The sequence below is a fragment of the Myotis yumanensis genome, unplaced genomic scaffold, assembly GCF_028538775.1.
Source record: "Myotis yumanensis isolate MYYU_CA2020_CCGP unplaced genomic scaffold, mMyoYum1.0.hap1 SCAF_5, whole genome shotgun sequence".
NCBI classification, from domain to species: domain Eukaryota; kingdom Metazoa; phylum Chordata; class Mammalia; order Chiroptera; family Vespertilionidae; genus Myotis; species Myotis yumanensis.
Window position 1 is genome coordinate 8,700,434 of NW_027223756.1, and position 19,671 is coordinate 8,720,104.

The 19,671-nt window shown below is 46.6% G+C and overlaps 1 protein-coding gene across 10 annotated transcripts in view; it reads right to left on the minus strand.

Moving 5' to 3' along the window:
• The window catches only part of TENM2 (teneurin transmembrane protein 2), a 1,191,402-nt gene that overhangs the window by 274,848 nt on the left and 896,883 nt on the right, over nt 1–19,671 (minus strand). The gene's annotated exons all lie outside the window — the stretch shown is intronic.

Sequence of the window (19,671 nt, forward strand, 5' to 3'; positions counted from 1 at the left end):
AGAAGCAAATTTGACCACTTGTAGGGGTCAGGCAGGACCAGAAATGGACCAGTTATTGGATGGAGGGGAACCAGCTAGGGTTAGGGGCAGCCCTCACTCAGGCCCAGGCCCACGTGGCCAGGACGGGATTAGGGCTCAAGGGACAGATCTAGTTTTTCTAAGAAAACTAACAATCTAGATTTTTAGATAAAATTTCCCACTTTAAAAAAAGATTGACAATTAACTAAAAAATACGTGTACCGACATATATGGATACATTTTTATCTGTAAGGAGTCAACATTCACACACCTGGGAGCCTGCTCAAACCAGCGGGTTGATGCCATCTCTCCTCTGAGAGAGGAGCCTCGAGGACTCTGTCCCCAGAGAAGGTCAGGGTTGATGTTTTCAAGCCATGACCTTTGACTCCAAACTGCATCCTGTTTCCCAACCTTGAAATCCCCCTCCGTGCAGGAAACACACACAAAGGAGAGCTCCACCTCTGTACAAAGTCCCTTGTAACTATGACCACATATGACAACTCCGCCCAGGGTTTTCCGAGCAACCCACGCTCGATCCACACAATGGACTATTTTAAGCGGGACGAAAATGGAAGTGGTGCACGATGCAGCATAAGCCTATGAGTTGGTTTTAACGGCTGCGGAAACATGACTTTTGATTTGTGTCCTCTGAGGAAGTTTATGTTTTGAAGCCTCCAGTCAGGGTTGGCAGCTCCGCAGGTGACTGCCCAGCCTTGTCATTTTTGGCCCCTGCCAACTTCTGAAATCCTCAGCCCCTGCTGTCCTGGCTTTAAGAAGTTGGCTCAAGTCATTTAAGCTAGCAATTGGACACACATTTCAACTACTTGTATCCTTCTGTGGCGGGGCGACATCTCCAAAAGGTGTAATCTACACCCCGTGGCTCCTGTGATGCCTGCAGACTCATCCCCAGGAGAAGACAACGTGTCAAGAAGATACTAGGTTTGCAGAGCATCCTGGCCAATGAAAACGAGAAAGGAAAATATGGAGGAAAGGAAAATACGTCCTCGAAGTTTGCATCTCTGGGCCGAAATTACTTGGAGGATTTTTTTTTTTTTTTGGTGTTCAGAAAAAGACAACTAAAGCGCAAACCCAGTGGGAGATGCCATTGTACAATGGTACGGATTTTAAATCGCGTCCTCCAAATGAACCTGTAATTCGCATTTTACATTATGCACCGGTGACATTTTAAATATATCTTTGAGGGAGTTTCATAGCCGTAGCAGGCTATTATATTTTCTGTCTAGTAATGTATTATTATATAGTTATTTAGCATTTGTCTCGTATTAGTGGAAAGAGGTGAGAAAAGGGGGTGAAGTGATGTAATCATGATCCTTCGGAGATGCTGGCCAAACCCCTCACTCACGGTGAATGAATCGCACGCCTCTCTCACCACCTCCCCCCCTTTTGCCTCCCCCCCAATCCAAGTGGTGTCATTATTCTCCATTAGGAGGATAATAATGAGACTTGCCTGGGGAAGATGAGATGAATCAGTGTACAAGTGAGAACCTCCCTCCCTGGCCCCCAAGCCCTAACTTTCCATCTCCTTCTGCCTCTGGCTCCCCCTCTCCAGCTCTGGAGACCACACACCCTCCCAAAGTACAAAGAGGCTGTGTGAGGCATTTAATTCACTACATGAGACACCGAAACCTGCCTGCTTCCTGTCTGTGCACCCCGAGCTAAGGCTGCTCTGCCCACTCCAGCCTGTGTGGCCCTTCTCTGTCCATCTGCGCTCTGTGTGGGTGGGATTCCTGTGGTTGCCTTTCTGCTGATGATACAACCCCAGGGGGGAGGCTGAGGGGGAGGCAAGCACCGACCTGGCACGTTCCAAATGAAGTGGAAGGTGCGTTTTCCAGTTCACCGGGGGAGTCCAGCTCTCTGCACTTCTCCTATAGAGAAGGCCAAGAGCTTCCTGGGGGAGATGGGGAAAGAAGAATCCGGAGGATGAAAGCATACATAATTCTCCACTCACCCAGCCCTCCTATGGAGCAACATGCTATTTCGCTGCAAGTAAATCAAATTATTGCGAGAACCACAAAAATTACCCAGCATCCTCCGCATTGGAAGATGGTCTCCTCATTACCGTTGTTCATTTCCACTGTGACATTGATTATATCTGCTCATTTATCTATCTATCCCAAAGTCATCTTTTTCAATTAGGAACAGGAGATAGAAGGGAAAGATATTACGATGCCGAGTGCCAAATGCCACCACTGGGGTCTATGCGGGGTGATGTGGGAGTGCCTGGCGGCGGGGGGGGGGGGGGGGGGGGGGGGCGGCATCCAGCCATGTTTAGGAGGTCAAATCTGAAGAGGTGGGCTCAAGGCGTGGGTCTGCCACTTTCAAGATGTGTGAACCTGGGCTCAGGACCTCATTTCTTTAATTCTCAGCATACCCCTCTGCCCAACAGTGCAAACAGCAGTAATTCCCCGGAGGGTTGCTGTAAAAGTGCGAAGGGAAGGATGAACGGAAACTGTGAAAGATGCCACACGATGGCTGGAATATCCCCTCAAAACCATGTCCATGGAACACCGCTCAGTTCTTCTGGGAATGAAAGGCCAGACAAAATGGAGCTGCAGACTTGTGAAGGGGAAGTAAACTTCGTCTATCGAGGGCAGAAGTCACACACCGGCTGCCCTAAGGTGGGTATTGTCAAAAATTCAAAGTCAAGATTTTGTACAGTGTTCCGGTTTCCTGACTTCTCTTGAAAATAAAAAAGGAACAGAAGTACTGACTCTGTATTCTCTCACGGCAGCAACTGGATAGAGCTGAACACCCTCAGTTGGTTTTTCTGCTTTGCCACCAACCTGAACAACCTCATTATCTTTGATTTTTAGTAAATCCTCACCCAAGGATATTCCTCCCCCACGATTAATTTTAGAGAGAGGAAGGGAAGGAGGGAGGGAGAGAGAGACACACACACACAGAGAGAGAAACATTGTGAGAGCAACACATAGATTGATTGCCTCCCACATGCTCCCGACCAGGGCTGGGATCCAACTTGCAACCTAGGTACGTGCCCTTGATTGGAATTGAACCCAGGACCCTTCAGTCCATGGGCCGATGCTCTATCCACTGAGCCAAACCCACTAGGGCGGCATCTGTGCTTTTGACTGCTGGTTTAACCTGGGCCCCTTAGTATTCTAAGTGGATAACGTATCCCTGACACGACAACACTTCTGCAACGACTGCTGATCTCAGGCACTGCTTGTGTTTATCAGTTTTCATTACAGCCATCCCATGTGCTTGCTGGCTGGGATGGCTTTCCATTCCAGAAATACAAACACTGGCAGCAACATGCTTACTGCTTTCCACAAAGTCAAACTACATGAAAATGCCCTTCTCCAAGGCAACGGAGACCCCTGATCTATGGTGAAACCAAAAGGAGTAACCCAGAACCTTCACGGCCACTCTGTGTTTCACACATTTCTTGGGTTTTATTAATATGCATATTATTAATAGTTCTTCTAGCACATAAATACGAAATCACATAATAATGCAATTAAGCCACAAATAACTATGTCACATAAATGCTTACATAGTGTTGACCTAATCAGTATGCCATTCGCAGCAACTGTCATTAAAATCTCGGGGCTAACCTGTTATAGTGCACCTGATATGCCTTGAGCTGAGAACCTGGGACTTATTTTAGGGACTGGGTGACTTTTGTCCTAGGGAGGAGCTGTGTATCGGTTCTTTGTGAAAAGACAGGGTGGGACAGGTGAGGCACCCAGCAGAGGTAAGTCCAAGTGTGGACAAGGTGCTTCCTGTCTATTGACAATCTAAGCATTTGAATATGCACTTAATGCATCCTGTATGCTTGTTTGGTCTTGTTTGCCTGAATGGTCTCTACTTCTGTGTTTTTAGATCCGTTGCAGGGGAGTTGCCAGAAGTTTTGATCTCAACAGGCATGCCATTCACATACTCTGTTCTTCCTAAATGTCAGTAGGTTGACAGTGGAGTCTTAAGAAAGATAAAGCAGTGCTTCTTTGTTGGGTAACAATATCAATTCCAACAAAGCTAGACGTGGGGACTGGAAAATCTTGGAGTAGCAACTCTTGTGTTGACTAGACTAGCGGTGTTCAAAGAGCCTATAGAAACAACCCACACCCACACTGAAGTAACGTATAAAGAAAGGATTTTCTTTGGAGCTGAGGGAGTAAATTCTTTATAATTGGCCATTGTTATTGCATCTTCTTAAATAAACAGCTGAGGGAGGCATTTAGGCTGGGCCTACCCTTGCCAAGGGGGTGGGGTGGAGGGGTGGAGGGACCTGGGTGAGAGGGCAGGGATAAACTTAGATACCCTTGTCTTACTCTAGCGTCCACACCAATTTTTTTTTTCCCAGAGAGTAAAAATGATCATAAAAGGTATGACAGAATAAAAAGTTGAGGCCTGCCTGCCTGCTAATAATTCACTCATTCTGGAAGAAGCCATGCCAAATGTTGGTCTTTAAATTTTTCAACCCCTCAGACCCCGAGATGATGAATTAACCACAAACTCTCTGCCTTCTACCAAATCATGTCTATGGGGCGAGTTCTATCTTGACAGCAATTTAAAGATGCTACACGTGGGATGCTGTTGGCAGAGACTCTGCAGACTCTGGTTGATGAAAACTGGCACCAGGACGCCCTGTTCAAATGTGACCTTGAATGGGAGCCAGAGGAAATCAGAGGTGAGGATTTTCAAGAATAACAGCCTCTGGTGAGAGCTAAGAAGAGTCTGTTGCAGATAGCCAGGCTGGTGGTTGGCTTTGAACCCCGGGCTCGGCCACCTACTAGCTGGGTGACCGCTGGAAAGCTCCGTATTTTTTTTTTTTTCTGAGCCAGTTTCTGCATCTGGAAAATGGGTATAATAACTGTACTTCTCTAATTTGGCTGTTGGGAGAATCAAATGAGACTATCTATTAGAAGCTTGCACAATTCTTGGCACATTTCAAGCTATTAATAAATGCTATCATATGTTATTGTGTTATAATTAATAACACGAATCATAGTAATTACAGCAACAACAACTATGGCTCTGGGGCAAATGCTGCGTACCTCCTGGGGCACTCCCGTTTTCCCAGCTCTTTGAGTGGCAGCTTTTTGTAGGGTGAGATCAAATCAACATATGGAGGCAAAATTGCCAACATCAGACTCCACCCCACCTTCAGATTGTCTGCAGAAAGGCACAGTGGCTAAGTGACACGACCCAGGCATTAAGAAAGGCATTCTTAAGAGAATCTGTGGAAGAGCTTGTGGGAATGAAACTTGGGATTCAGAACTGCTTCATTCCCATAAGCAAAGCAATTGATGTTCATCACTACACAACACTCCTATTGGAAACAGCTGCTATGAGTTAAGCTCTCCCTGTGTGCCTGGTCCTGGGCTAAGTGCTGTACATCAATTATTTCAATGTACTCCCATGCACTCCTGTGGGGCAGTTTCTGCTATCATCCCCATTTCACAGATCCAGCAGGTGAGGTTCCGGGAGGTCAAGTAAGGCACCAAAGGTCACGTGGCTTAGTAAGAGGTAGAGCTGCTATTCGACCCCGAGGTCTCTTTCCCACTCTGCCAGATGCAAAGGAGCACCAGGCCGCAGGATGCACTTGCACAGGCAAAGAACCAGATCCTGCCTTGGTGCATCCGTGCCCTTGCAAATACAGGGGACAACTGTCTCAATCCACCTCTTTGCACATTTGCTTAAATGGCAGAACTGAATCTTGCAAGAAATTGGAGGGAACTGCCTGCCTCCAATCTCTGCACCTCCCAGTGCTGCCTGAGTTGGGGGAAATAGGCCAGAACCACCACACTGCAGTGTGGTCCCTCTCCTGCACCTTCCCCAAAGGCCCTCCCCAAACTTCCTCCTCCGAGCTGAGCTGCAGCGCTGGCTCGCAGAGGGATGGGTAGCAGTTAGGTTTGCCAGAGGCAGACACAAGGGCATGCTGGGTTCCAGCTCAGTCCCAGCTGTCCTCCCTGCTCTGGCAAAAGGTACTTTGCCAAAAACCAGGGGATGGAGAGGTGGGTCCAGATCCAGCTTTCTCCTGTGTTTGCTAAGGGATGGAAAGAGATTTCTTGATTAGTCTCTTAAGTACTGGGCACTTTGGAGATTCAGCTTGCTTCCTTCTTCCCTGTTTTGATATCCAAGGACTGATTTGTCTCCTAAGGAATGGGCTTTTATTTTTTGACTAGAGGCCCAGCGCACGAAATTGCGCGCCCAAAGCTTGCCGCCGCTTGTTGCTGCTTGTCGCCCGGCCTGCTCACTGCCACAAGCCGCCCTGCCCGCCACTGCTCGAGGGCCAAGGTGGGGGGCGGACCGAAAGGTGGTCAATGCACCTCATGGTGACTGGTCGAGCGGTCATTCTGGTTGTTACGCTTATGGTCCCTGGCCTTTTATTATATAGGATTACTGACCAACGTATGGTATTGCTGGCTTTGCAGGGCCGTTGGCTGGTCTGCAGTGTTTGTCAGATCTGGCCACTATTGTCACAAGCTGCAGCCTTTCCGCATGGCTCAGAAGGGAGGAGAAGAAGGAAGGAAGGATGAAGAAGGGGCCAAGTCATGTGTCCTTTCTCATCTCCGAGCCTGAGGCCACAGCCCTGGCCAGTGCATCCTTGGCCCGCCTGCACAGCTCTGGACCAGGGGGCTATCCTGGATGGAAAGGCCCCTCTCAACCAGCACAGAGCGCCCGAGGAGGAAATGGCTGTACTCACTCATAAGCAATGATTTGTTGTTCTCTTGCTTCCACAAAATATATGACCTCAGAGGAAAACCTTCCAAGTGCTTTCTCAAGGACACAGATCCACGCTGCAAGGCCTGCAGTCGTACGGAGCGATCATTTGCAGGCCTAGAAACCAAGATGTGGTCGGCTCCACCTGCATTCGTAAAACACCAGGGTGTGGAGGGACATCTTCGATCATCTCAAAACAGCCCTCACCGAATAAGCACCAGCTGTGTTAAGCGCTCGCCATATCTCACCTAATTTAAAACGTATAATAACCTTCCAAGTAAATATTATTCTCCATTTTAAAGATGAGGAAATTGAGGTGCAGGAAGGTTAAATAATGTTTCCTTCCTTGAATTTTGTGTTTAACTGTGATACACCTGTGCCCCTCTCAAGGGCACACTGGGCACATCTCTGTTGTATAACCCTTGGCACATGGTTTCATATTCTTTTTGGGCTTTCCTGTTTCCCTGCTACATTGTGGACTCACCCAGTGCCAGGCGCCTGCCACTCTGTTTTTCTGTCCCCAGTGCTAGGCTGCAGTGCCTGGCACAGAACTAGTACCCAGTGGATGAAGGAATGAATGAATAGATGACTGACTGACTGAATGATCAAACAGGTGAGTGAACAACTTACACTCCTGGGGGTTACTTTTGGAGGGCCTCCGGGAGAAGGGCCAGAGCAGGTCTCTGCCTCTGTTCTTTGACCATTCCAGTTGTTTGCTGAAATCTGATGGGTCTTCCTTCAGCTGAATTCAGTGAATTCTTATTGCTCTTTGAGGGCTCTTTCACAGGGAGACAACTGGACACAGGGAACACAACTCTCATCCCTTCTGTTTTTATCTGTCTGTTTTCCCTGGTTCTGCCTGATCACCTATTCTTTTTTTTCTTTTTATAACAGCTTTACTGAGATGTAATAAAATTCAGCTTTTTAAAGTACACATTTTAGTGTTTTTTTTGTATATTCACCAAGATGTGCAACCATCACCACTACCCGATTTGAGAAGATTTCATCACCCCTCAAGGAAACCCCTTACCCATTAACATCCTCTCCAGTCCCACCTTCCCCAAACTCCTGGCACACAGTAATCTCCTTTTTGTTTCTATGGATTTGCCTATTCTTTTTCCTAAAAAAATATTTTTATTGATTTTAGAGGGGAAGAGAAAGGGAGTGAAAGATAGAAACATCAATGAGAGAGAGAATCATTGATCAGCTGCCTTCTGCACGCCCCACACTGGGGATCGAGCCCACAACCCGGGCATGTGCCTTTGACTGGAATCAAACCTGGGACCCTTCAGTCTGCAGTGGATTCGCCTATTCTTGACATTACACATACATGGTGATTCCCTCTATTTTTTTTATAACCAAGATGTCTGTTGTGAGCCCCGCTGGACGCACAGCTAGATCTCAGATGGGGAATACTTCAGAGTTCAGACCATGCCCAAACATCTTTCCCCGGCAACCTGAAGCCGGTCCTTCAGAGGAGCTGTGGCTGGGACCCTCCTGCTGTGGATATATTTCAGACGGAGATTGTTAGGTGATTAATGGCCATCTGAGCGCCTGTTGCACACTACAGAGTCCCACAGGGATCCTGGAACTTGTGCTGATGCCTCAGGAATGGCTGGAATCCCAGTGGAGAGAGAGCCCCACACGCGAGGAGGGAGAGGGAGGAGGGAACTCTTGAATTGGGTGCAGAACCAGCGATTGCAGGTTTGGGACCATTCTGCCCAAATAGGGCAAGTTCTCACATAGGAGAGGTCAAAAGGGATTTTAATCATAGGTACCACATCATTTTCCCGTGCTCCTTACACTCTTGCTTTCTGAAATCATCAGGAAAGTATCACTCGAGATCAATGTCAACTCCATTTAGCTCCTTTCCAAATGACAAAGACGAAAAAAGACCACTTGAAATATGTGAGAGGAGCCCTTCTAAAGAGATTTCATTGCAGAGCTCATCCGAGCAGCGCCTATCGGCGCATTTCAATAAATCTGCATTACCCCTGGTATCGCGGCATCCTCAGGGAGAGGCAAGCCTATCAGCGGAAAGTAATGATTTTGGGTTTTTCAATTGCCCCAAGGATCTCGCCAGTGCTATTAAGGCCCATGCTCTCCCTATCGAGAAGTTTAGGAGTGAAATTATTAATACGCCCAGACATTATGTTGATTGTTACGCTGTCGCAGAAAATACTCTCTGTTATTTGAGCTGCATTATCACTTGCCCGAGCAGAGAATTGCATCAAAAATTTAAACTCCCCTCATTCTGGCTCATTGCATAGCTTTTCAAGGTCTCACTGTAAAATAGGCTGGGCAAAATTTGGGTATTTCCCTTCCCATGAAAAGTAATATGTTTTCCAAAGACCAAACTATATATATTTCTTTCTTTTAAATAAAACTTGAAGAGGGATTTTCTTCCATCAAGATGGCATTCTTTAGCTCTTCAGGTTTCCCGTGGGGTGTATCTCATACTTTTTCTTTCTGTCTATGAGATGGTCACAGTGCTTTCCCCTGAACACAGGGAGACGATGGAACAAAGATAAAATATGATTTTGATTCCAGATGAGACTCTGACGAGCAGGGGCCGGGCACCAGCTCTGCTGTCCAGTGTTCGTTAGTCCCGCGCACACCCGTCAAAGGGCAAGTGCAGAATAGAGGTTCCTGGGCATTTTCACTTCAAAGCTCAGCAGAATTACTTACTATCTGGGTGACCTTTTCCCCAAATCTCTCATGGTCTGTGCCTTATAGTGCGAGGGAACAAAAGTTTCTCCACACTCGATAAACAGAAGTCAGCTGAATGTCAGACCTCAAGCTGCATCTGCTTTCATGGCAGGTGGCTGCTGAGGTGATGGGATGTATCGGGGGTACTAGGGATATTCTTAGGAGACCCTTTCTGCCTTCAAAACACACACACACAAGAATGCACACATACATGCACACACGCACACACGCATGCATACCTGTAGTCAGGTAATTACCCAAGGAAACAAATATCTGAGAGCTTCCTCAAGAAGTCTGCCCAGGATTACATTGCTCCTGGCCCTTCTTATTCTTTCTTTTTTTAAAAAATATTTTATTGATTTTTTACAGAGAGGAAGAGAGAGGGATAGAGAGTTAGAAACATCGACCAGAGAGAAACATCGACCAGCTGCCTCCTGCACACCCCCTACTGGGATGTGCCCACAACCAAGGTACATGCCCTTGACCAGAATCAAACCTGGGACCTTTCAGTCCGCAGGCTGATGCTCTATCCCCTGAGCCAAACTGGTTAGGGCGGCCCTTCTTATTCTGTAGCGTGAATGCAGGGGTACCCAGTGCTAAGCAGGGAAAGATGAGAAAATCCACCCCCACTCCTGCCATCCACCAGTTGTTAATAACCATTCCTACTTGGTAAAGAAAGTTCAATGAGATAGTATACTTAAAGTGAAAGTGCTTAGAAAATGCATTTCAAATAGAAAGTACTTGGGAAATGTCATTTATTTTTGCCTAAATAAGCGAATTCTCTCTTGCCGGTGTGAAAAGAGGAATAAAAAAAGACCCTGTGATTCAGAGATTATTAATTTAATGACTTGGAAAACTTCCTGTTGCCAGATATGTTAAAGGTAAATAGCACCATTAAGAATAAGGGCTCCTTTGTCCTACTAATGAGTTATAGGAGCTCGAGGTCTTGCAGAACATAATCAGTGCTCCTTATTTTCACCTTTTTTTGCAACTGAAATGAAACCATTCGATGGTGGGCAATTTGAAGGGCCTCACAGTAGCTTTTATTTTTATTTATTTTTATTTTTTTACCTCGTATACATTTTCTTATTCCCTCGGAAAACCAGCCCGCAGAAGGCCCAGGTTTTGCCGAATCCCGGTATTCCAGTTTAACATTGGCCCCCATTTTGCATGAACAGCCTATGGCAGTCAAGGCTTTTAAGTTTCTTTTACTCACACTCGCCCATGAGCCCTGCAGGTTGCGCTATCGTTGCACTTCACCGCTCAACAACTCACCGAGGTCCTGAGTTATTCATCACATTTTGATGGTTTAAGTCATGAATTAGCAATTTGTTTCTCAGGACTTCTTGGGTTCCTGAAATTTTCTGGTATTTATCATCTCCAATGGGATCACTCTTAATCCCATAACAGAGAAAGTGAGTCATCTCTCTCGTGAAATAATCAGATTTAGCGGAGAAAATAATTTCTATCCCTAACACTGTTTATCTGACACTTTAATAGTGTGGTCTGGGAAGGCTTCTCAATAAGACCGTATTTGATCAGAGACCGGAAGGAAATACAGAGAGAACCATTCCAGTGTCTGGGGGAACAAGGGTTCAGGCAGAGGGAAAAGCAACAACAAAGACAGTTGAAATCTGGGATGCGGATATGATTGGCCAGAATATCAGCCTAGGTTTGTCTCTTTCATTCAGGTTCGAGCCCAGTTCTCAGCAAAAACATTGAAATAAATATGAAAGGCCCAGATCCTCACTTGCCTTTGCTGGATCTGGGACTGAGCCAAGCAGGTTTTGGTCTCAGGACCTTTGCACTCGCCATGCCCTTGGCCGGGGACATAAAAAATTGAGTGGCTCTGAGGACACAAATAATTGAGTGGCTCATGCCTTCAACATGTGCAGGACTCAGCTGAAATGTCACCCTTAAATTTTTTTCAAAAATTGATTTCAGAGAGGAAGGGAGAATGAGAGAGAGATAGAAACATAAATGATGAGAGAGAATCATGAATCGGCTGCCTTCTGCACGCCCCACCATGGGAATCGAGCCCGCAACCCAAGCATGTGCCCTGACCAAGAATCAAACTGTGACCTCCTGGTTCATTGGTCGATGCTCAACCACTGAGCCATGCTGGCCAGGGTCAAATGTCGCCTTTTAAGCCACCTCTTCCTAGACATCCCCAGCTGTCTCACCCTCCTTATTATACTTCCTTTTTCTCAAAAGCATACATCATCACATCGTTAGAAATTGTCCCTTAGCTCTAGAAAGTAAGCATTTTGAAGTCAAGGATGCTATTTTATTCTCTGCCGAATCCTCGGCCCCTGGAACACTTAGCAAACACAATTATGGGTTATCAAATGAATTAGTTACATAATGAGAAGTACGGTAACTACAAAGGAATCAAAGGAAAAGTCCAAATTCTAACAGAAATGAATGTCTTTCAAAGGAGCATGGTATCATTTGAGACAAATCTCAAAAGCTTAAACTTGACCAACATTCAAGGAAAAAAACATTGTTGTGGTTTCCTTGCCAAAACACAGCTCTATTTCATGCAAGCGGTGGCAATTTTTTTATCTTCCTGCAGCAACCGAAACACGCCAACAAATGCTATCTAAGCAGAAATCCCCGCAGAACTAATGATGGCAGGGGCCTCTGACACGCCCCATGTGGGAATAGACACATTTCATTTCCAAAACCTGACTAACAGGATCTCTGGTGGCCCTCTGTACCACCTGAAGTGGTTTGCTTTCCATCGTGAATCTGTTGTATTAAAGAATCTCTGTGACAGGCCCCTGACTTATCTGAGCAGGGTGAATCCTGGTTCAGCGATGTGTGTATAGTTGGTGATACAAAAAACAACTGGATGTGGCAAAGAAAAAACTAGTTCTGCAGAGAGCTTGCAAGTCAAAAGCAAGATATATGGAGTGCCTCCCCCTTGAGAAAGACTTTATAGACGGGATCGGATGAAATTCAAGGGCTTTCTGACGCTATGATGACAAGTATAAGGCATTTGATGGTGGCTCTGCTCTAGGACTAACATTTGAGTGAACACTGGTACTTTGTACATTGAAAAACTCCAGTTGGCCATATTTATCCCATTAAATCTTCACGCATCTCTCTAAACTATACATGGCACACAACTGGAAAGAGTTTTCATTCTATGGCTCTCTCTTTGTGCAGAGCCCGGCAATGTCACATGCAAGTCGCCACTTGATAAACGCTTATTTTCTGGGAGAAACCCAAAGACATGACACCTCTACCCACACAATTTCTTTTGCCTTCTCTCCAATTAAATTGCTTACACAAAACCAGGGACACATGAGCTCAGTTCGCTGTGGCAAACAATTTCCCATCATTTGTTGGTTCATTCCTTCACTCATGTCTTCATCGGTTCACATGCTCATTCTTTGGACAATTCATTATTGAGCATCTTTGCGGGGTCCCATGGATTTTTGAGGCTACAGAGTCTCTGACCTCTACAAAGGTAAAGAAAGGGTCATATCTTATGTTGACCTCTTTGCTGAGCTATAAAAATTCCACTCTATCTTTCCCCTCCTTGTTAACTATAAAAATGCTTGACTTTTCCATATATGTTTTCATTCAGGTTTCAGCTCCATGTATAAAAATTTTGTAAGGGCCATTATGATACATTGCTCTGAAAAATTTTCATCTATGCATATCATGAAGCTAAACATGACTATTTCCCCCTACACTCTCCCCATCAGTTTTACCTAGCGAGGCTAGCTCACTATTTATTCTGTTGGGCCTACATCCATGCATGTCCTGGGGTAGAAGGCTTTTTGTTAGCATACCAGGATGCTTCCTGGGTCACAGAGAAATTGGCGCAAATGTTAATTATTACTTGTGGAGAGAAACTGTACCATTTTTGTTCATTTGGGTCTTCAGCTGAATGTGGTATTTAGCAACCATCTTTTATGCTTAATTCTAGGTAACAGAACACGGTGAACTGGAATCCCCAACCTTGTACGGGGAATACTCGTGCCATATTGCTTTCCTCACAAGGTTCGGACTGGGAATTCCCTCTCTGGGTTCTGAAGCAGCCATAGGACCCGCTGCCTGGGGTACTCCTTGGACACATAATGAGGATGAGATAGTGGATTCGTAAAGTGAAAATGGATGTGGAAGGTTAGAAGAGGTTTCACCATTTGGGTTTATTCTGATTGTCCAATCTACCTGCACATCAACCAGCAGTCACCCTGATTCCACGAACCATAGAAGGACACACCCATTATTTATGTTTTTCTAATTAAAACACATGTAATCTGCACCAAAAAGAAACCATAAACAGAATTGAGAAAAGCAGGCAAATACATTTTATGCTTCTTAAAAAAAAAAAAGAGTTAACTGACAAAAAAATTTAAGGACTGTCTCATTAGGGCACTAAAAAATAAATGACTTGTGAAATTAACCAGAATCAGCACATGACAAAAGTGAGTATTACGCTGTAACATATTGTTATTATTTTATTGATTTGAGAGAGAGAGAAAGGAAGGGAGAGAAAAAGAAATATCGATTTGTTGTTCCACTTATTTATGCAGTCATTGGCTGATTTTTGTATGTGCCCTGAGCAGGGATTGAACTTGCAACCCTGGTGTATTGGGATGGTGCTCCAACTAACTGACCTACTCTTCCAGGGCTAGAATATACTTTTGACAGACATGAACTCTAATCCAAATACCATGGTAGTAATCCTCATGCATTGGGGTGGGAATGCTAAATGGTACAGTCATGCTGGAAAACTGTTTCCCATGATGTTACACTGACCACACCACCTGATAATCCCAACCCCAGGTATTCACTCTAAATGAAACAAGAACTTGTATTCCCTCCAAACTACACGTGAAAATTTATAGCAGCTTGATTCATAATCATGGAAAACCAGAGACAGCCCAGAGGCCCTGCAACAAGTGAATGAACAAGCAGAGTGGGCTAACCTGTACGATGGAATACTATGCAGGCATGAAAAGGTTGCCTATAGGTACCGGCAACAACGTGGGCACATCTCAAAGGCGCCGTACTGATTGGACAAGTCAGTTTCAAAAGGTTGCATACTGATGCCACTCATAGGACATTCTCAAAAAGACAAAACAGAGGAGGAATCAGCGACTGTCGGGGAGTGGGCCTGGGAGAGGGTGTGACTACATAAGGGAGCACAGGGAGCGTTTTGAGGAGATGGGGCTGTTCTGTGTAATGAAAGTGGTGGTGGCTACACAATCTATACATGAGTTAGGATTCATAGAACTGCACACAATAAAGGCAATTGTACTATGTGATAATTAAAAATCTATCTATATCTATATATATAAGAAGCCAGTGTCCGTGATGACAACCAAACAACCGGTCACCATGAGGTGCATTGAGCACCTCTCGGTCCCTCCCCCGCAGCCCACAGGCTCCGATTGCAGCAAGGCGGGCAACGGGTGGGTGGCGCTGTGAGCGTGGCAAGGTGGTGGGCAGGTGGACAGGGCAGTGAACTTGGCGAGCAGCAGCGGGCGGGTGGGTGGGGCTGCGAGCAGCAGCGGGCTACCACGTGTGATTTCATGCACTGGGCCTCTAGTCTATAATAAAAACTAAATGCCTTGATGAATGCAAAGAACAGGACATACTCATTTGGTGTTAATGGGGGAAGGAAAAGCAGGAGCCACTTCAGGGAGAGAAATGAGGCCATTCTCTCAAAAACAAGGAACAAACCCGCCCTCAATCTTGAAAGTCTGTTTTCAACAGACATATCATGTCCTTAAAAATAAAAAATAAAATAGGTCCAGAGACATGGAAGGATGGAGCAGAGTGATGAATCTCAGAGGGAAGGAGTGGGGGGAAGAGATTAACCAAAGAACTTACATGCATATATGCACAGCCCCTGGACACAGACAATAGTGTGGTGAAGGCCTGGGGTGTGGTGGGAGCCAGGTGGAGGGGGACCAAGGGGAGAAGGGGGGTCATCTGTAATTCTCTCAACAATGAAAAATAATTTAGAAAGCGCACTGGAAAAAAAAAGAACACCCCAAATGGGACCAACCTCTGTGTAAAAATCCCATCAGCACATGGCTAATAGTTTTTGTATTTCCGTTCATTTGCATATCATTTGCTAAAGCTCAGGTATCCGTGCAAGGTGCTTAAGAAGCGAAGCCGTGCGAAAGGAGCAGGAATGGCTTTGCCACCCGAGCTGTCGGCTTCCCTCCCGACACTCAGCGCCATCTATAACCTCGTGGAAGCATTAACGGCGCTACATTATTCATCCCAATAAGATTATTAGTTGATGGGAAACAAATTACGGAGCTTCGCAACCTGCTCTGCTTCCTGACTGCACGCGAGGCCATTTTTCATGAATGGAGATTGCTACCCAGGAAGAGAAACTTCTGTTTGTCTTGTGAAATTTTCAACAGCAGAAGGGGTCGATGCTGGGAGCGAAAAAGTGCAACATAATAAAAGAAAAAATGGGTCCTGGCCGGGTAGCTCAGTTGGTTAGAGGGTGGTGCCTATAGGATCGATCCCAGATCAAGGCACATACAAGAATCAACCAATGAACACATAAATATGTGGCACAAGAAATCAGTCTCTCTCTCTCTCTCTCTCCTCTCAACAATAAATAAAAACATAGAAGAAACAAAGTTTACAAAGTATTTAGAAGGCACGGCTACGGGCACTCACAGTGCAGCATGTCAGGTAGAGATCTGGGCATGAGTGGAGAAATGGAGACAGTCCTCCCAGTTGCCATGGGTTTATAGGAAAAGCACTTGCAGGGATGCAGGGAAGGCCAGCAGCGCTGAGCACAGGCCTGGCGACTGGTGGAGCCGACGAGGATGCCTTGGCTTGTTCTGGTCCCTGGATGCCGGCAGCCAGCACACAACTTCTCACCTTTCACATCGCACATCCTCCCGAAATCCCTGCCTGACCACGCTCCTCCCCTGCAGGTGGCACTCACTCCTCTCTCTCTCAGGGCCTCCGGGTACCACACACAGGTGGGATTTGCCCACATGCTGCTCCTTACTGGCCTTGTCCCCCAGCGTGAGGGGCTGAGCCCCAGGTCCAGGGTCTGTCACAAGAAGGGGTCGGGGAGCAGCAATACCCGCTTGCTGGTAAATGGATGAATGAATGGAAAGGGATAGCAAGATCTCCAACAGCAACGCTTAACCCGGGACACAGGTGTGGTGATTAGCACAGCTGCCTGTGCAGCGCCCGCACCTGGGAGCCACAGCGGTCCTGTCCTTAGAGCCCAGAGGTTCCTCGCTGATGTGCTGGGAACTAGCAGAAAGGAGAGGGAGGGAGGGAAAACGACGCTGTCCGGGCTCTCAAGAGGGGTTGTGGCTTCCAGGGGCTCATCCCAGGAAGGGGACAGGGCAAAGAACTCGACCAGGGGACCGCAGGCGCTGACAAACAACTCAGGATGCACGTCTGCTTTCCCCTCCCCTTCCCGGCCCCCTCTCTCCCTGGCTCCGTCCTTGTCCCTAGGTGTTCTGACCGTTCCCACCATCACTCATGAGGACACAGCGAACATGCCATCTATTGTTTTGCTATTCCCCACCCCTTTCCTTCGCTTCTAGTCTCAGGGAAAGTCAATAAAAAGCCCATTGCTCTGCCTACCTGGATGATTCAAGGGCAGAGCCGTCCACACAGACGCCCAGTGGATCGCATGGAACGCCAAGGCTCCAAGATCAGCTGCCGCAATAGCTGCCCGTGCGGCCAAGGACACACACTGGGCTTGGAGAGCCTTGGCCACACGGGCGGCACCGATGTGGGCACGGTGTCCCGAATGAATGGGGACAGCCTTGGGGAAGGGTGGGCAGGGGCAGCCAGGTGGGCAAGCCCTGGTCAGAGTGGCCAGAGCTACCTCCCAGAGATCACACTGTCAGTCTGGTGACTGCCCACAGGCTCCCGATGTTTCCCGTTGCTCCAGCCAAATTCCCTCGTCCCGGTGTCTCCCTCGGCAGCAGCCCTTTCTCTGTGTTACTGTGTTTCTCTGTGTTTCTCTGGATGTGTTTCCCAGAAGGGGGCAGGCCTTTCAGGTCCTTGCTGGTAAAGGCGACGGCCCAGGGGGCATGTCTGCACCTCCCGGAGTCACACTCGGCTAATAAAATGGAGTGTAGCGTGAAGCCGAACAGTTTGAAAGAAAATTTCAGGAGAGAAAATGGACATCTTTCCTCTTCCCCTAGGAGGGGTCTGGGTTGCTGAGGTAAGTAGACGCAATTGTTACTCTTCACTTCCACGCTCCCTTCCTCCTCCCACTGTTTAGGAATAAAACAATGTGATAGGGCGCCAGGAATTCAAAATATTAGGGAGAATATAGGACAATCGGATGTAGTAGTATTACATGGGCAGATTTTTACTAGAAAACAGCCTTCCCAACCTAACCAAGCAGAGTGGTCCGGGGGTGGTATGTGTTCCAGGGGAATCTGTCTCACTCCTGGCCTGGCTTCTAGAACTGGGCTGAGAGCTGCAGGTCAAGGAGCACCTCCTACAAGGTGCAGCCTCAGGTGTGTTCCCCGCATTTACCCTTTCCGCAGTGCCCTTCAGTGCCGTGTGGGTCCCGAACTCATTTTCACACTCCATCATAAACAGTACTGACGAGGATGGCAATACCAGTAGCTAGCTTATTTAAGCACTCATTTTGTGCCAGGTTCTGTGTTAAGAACTTGACTTAACTTACCACAGAATAACATATAATAATATGTTTACTCACTGATCACAGAATAATATGACTATCTAAGCAAGATAATCTTACCTAGCCCTCCCAGGACTCTAAGGGAAGGTGCCCATTAAACAGATGAGGAGACTGAGGTTTAGAGAGGGTTAAGGGACTGGCCTTGGTTCACATAGCTGGAAGGGGAGGACCAGCTCAGGCCCTCTGAGCTCATCACTCTTGCTCTTCATGCTAGGTGGGTGGCCAAGGTGTCTTCCATCCCATATTATTCATATGTGAGGGGGTCCAAATGAGTGAACTTTGCAGATAAGCAAAACTGACTGTCTGCAAGTGCCTGCATATTTGAATTTTAACCATGATGTGTATGTAGATCTAATACTTTGAAATTGGAAGCTAAATTTGGCTGCATTTTTAAAGAGAGCATAATGAGCATAATTCAACATTTAATTGATGACTGAAAACCTATTAAGAGCAAACATAATTGTGCTCTGCACTCATCTAGCTCGGCATCTCTCTTCATTTACTCTGTCTCCTTCCCCGAGGCCAGGCTGGCAGGTGTCAATCTCAGGGCTGCTCCTGGGCCTGCTGCTCTGCTCTGCACCATCACCACCCGCTCCCCTTCTCTGTTGCTGTCCATCTCTTAAGTTCTGATTTTCACAAAGTGATTCTATTGATTAAAAGTTGCATGTTAAATGAGAACAAATAAGACCCCAGATAAGGAGCTAATGAACCTCAGAGCAAGGTCTCCCTTAGAGCTACTTTGAGGACGAAGAAGGCATTGTAAACACTTGTTTCTCAACTTGGGGTTATATCCCGGAAAGCCCAAGTTGCCAGAGCCTGTCAAGGACACCCACTGTTCCAAATTGTTGCATCAACAGTTTCTGTGTAGACCTTGTTTTCCCAGGCGGAATATGAAACTGGAGGGTGGAGGTCACTGGATATTTGGAAAATGAACACTAGCCAGGGCTGAGGCCTGCAAAGTTCCAAGGACTCCTCTCTGAGGATTCACAGTCTAGCTCTTTTCTATACAATGTGGAGGCTGCTAAGGGGGGGATGAAAGAAGGGCCACGTGCCTTGGCCTTGGGGCTGGCACACTATGGCCACAAACCATATTTAGCTCCTGAATTACGAAGGCTTTGCACATTTTTGAAGGGTAGTAAAAGCAAAAAAGACTATGTCATAGAGATCATAGGTGGCTCACAGGTGAAGCAAAAAATATTTACTTTCTGGACATTCACAGGAAAAATGTGCTAACCCCTGGCCTAGTGGAGGAGGGAAGGCTTCCTGGCGGAAGAGGTGCATGAGTGGTCTCATTTTACATTGATTAGGGTCTACTTCCTCTTACATGCAGAGGTGCATTATTGTATGCATGTGACATTTGTTTGAATGACTGGCTGATGAAACAAACAGGCATAACTGGTAGGTTCAATTACCTTTGATCACAGACTAGGGTTCTGGCTCATTCCACTGGACCGATACAGCAAGCAAACACAGATTCTCTACATGAGACACATTCACACTCGTGCCTCGGAGAAACAACCGAGGAAAAAAAATAAAACACAAAAGCAAATTTCCTTTCTCAG